Raw genomic sequence first — 2,500 nt, 5'->3', positions numbered from 1 at the left:
CTTGCCACACACAGACCCTTGCATGAACGACCAAGGGAACAATGGATGTGAGGCTGGCAAGGCTAGGTCACGGCAAGCCAAGCAGTCAGGCTACACAATTGATGTGAGGCTGGCAAGGCTAGGTCATGTCAAGCCAAGCAGTCAGGCTACACAAGGGAACAAGGCACCTTGCCACACACAAACCCATGAACGAACGACCAAGGGAACAACGCCTCTTCCCACACACAGACCCATGAACGACCAAGGGAACAAGGGTATGAACGACCAAGGAACAATGCGTATTGCCACACACATTCCCATGAACGACCAAGGGAACAAGGCTACCTCCCAAACAAACACACATGAACGACCAAGGGAACAAGGCTTCTTCCCACACACAACCCCATGAACGACCAAGGGAACAAGGCACCTTGCCACACACATGCCCATGAACGACCAAGTGAACAATGGATGTGAGGCTGGCAAGGCTAGGTCATGTCAAGCCAAGCAGTCAGGCCACACAAGGGAACAAGGCACCATGCCACACACAAACCCATCCACTAACGACCAAGGGAACAATGCATATGGGGCTGGCAAGGCAAGCAGGCTACCCAAGTGAACAACGCCTCTTCCCACACACAGACCCATGAACGACCAAGGGAACAAGGGTATGAACGACCAAGGAACAATGCTATTGCCACACACATTCCCATGAACGACCAAGGGAACAAGGCTACCTCCCAAACAAACACACATGAACGACCAAGTGAAGAAGGCTTCTTCCCACACACAACCCCATGAACGACCAAGGGAACAAGTTTACTTCGTACACGAACACCCATGAACGACCAATGGAACAAGGCATCTTGCCACACACATGCCCATGAGCAACCCAATCCCATCCTCATCGGTCTAAGGAACAAGGGGCCTTGACAAACCATGAGCAGATTTCTAAGCAAGTCAAACGATGAAGGGAGCAAAGTGTAGTTCCTACTTAGTACATAGTAAATTGAATATATGAGTTCCAATCCGATCAACTCGTGTTCTTTCGAGTTCATCTAAGCCACCTATGAATACCTAAAAGCCTTATCTGCCTGCCTATCACCAGGCGACAGGGACAAAAACCCAAATATGATATATTTTCATTTCAAGTCCATTCGTCTATGTTAACAATGACCCACACAATGTTTCAATGGCATTCCTACTTGATTTGAGCGACATTCCAACAAGTAGGGAACCAACGCTTCAAGGCGTGACCAAGGATAGGACACAAACATTTACGCCTCAAACATGACATTTTGTTTTTTTTTTTCATTTCAAAGCTTTTCATTTATAATAAAAAGCATCCCTACAAAATTTTGTGTCAATCCGAATTAATTCGAGCGAGTTATGGACGATTTCGCACAATTATGCATCCCTGGGCAAATCAATATCTGTTCCTGTCACCAAGCTCTTTGTGCAATATGTATATATAGGGGAACCATGGGACTGCTGCCCATTGGCGCCCCAAGGATGTCCAGCGCCCAAGGCTCTCGAGGCTGGCACGCTCGAGGCATGGCCAAGACGCCCGCTCTTGACGAAAATGGGGCCAAAACGCCCCCCATTGGCGCCCCACTCCCGTGTCCCCTCGCCCCCAAGTCGTGTGTGTCCAAAAATTATGCATCATCAGGGAAATCAATGTCTGTTCCTGTCACCAAGCTCTTTGTGCAATATGTATATATAGGGGGTACCATGGGGTCTCATTCTCATAGGTGCCCGGCATGGTTGATGGGCAAATAAGAATCGTGAGGCTGTATCGAGCACACACGAGGCAAGCCAAGCCAAGCCCCACGACCCATGAAAGAGGCCATCCCCCCCAACACGTTGCCTTGATTTCTCGAACGGTGACCTGAAAAATAGCCCCATCTCCTTGAGTCTCCTCGACGTTGTGCCCATACACTAGCCCGTTGCCTTGATTTTCCTCGACATAGGGCGCAGAAACTAGCGCCGTTGGCTTCACCTGTGCCTCGACGCCGTGCGCATACTAAGAAATATACATCCTCAGGGAAAGCAATGGGTGTTGCTGTCACCAAGCTCCTTGTGCAATATGTATATATAGGGGGGGAGCAGTGGGTGAGCATGGCAAGGGATGAAGGTGCCAGACTGCCTTTGAGCGCGAGCTTGGGTGACTGTTGCTTGATTCCTAGTCGGTGGCATAATACCCCTCCGAGTGGGGGCCTTGGCGTGGTGTGGGGATGCCTCGTTAGGTCTCTGCGACACCGATCCAGGGTTGTGGTCTAGCTTTGGAAGTTTGGGATGGTGCTGTTTGTGTGGCAATTCGATGATGATGTGCTTGCTGATCTATGTTTGACGTGCTACTGGTGCTAGCCAGCATTTGATTTGTGCTGATGATTGGGAAACGATAGGCGTTAAAGTGGCATGTGTTGCTTTTTGTGATACTACTATGGTACGCTAGTCTATCCTTGTTAGACGTGCGGTTGGTGCCTAAGCGTAGCTAGCATTGGTTTAGCACTGATGACGC

The sequence above is a fragment of the Lactuca saligna genome, unplaced genomic scaffold (assembly GCF_052625555.1).
Source record: "Lactuca saligna cultivar CGN05327 unplaced genomic scaffold, ASM5262555v1 scaffold_59, whole genome shotgun sequence".
NCBI classification, from domain to species: Eukaryota; Viridiplantae; Streptophyta; class Magnoliopsida; order Asterales; family Asteraceae; genus Lactuca; species Lactuca saligna.
Note: the sequence above shows the minus strand (reverse complement) of the source record.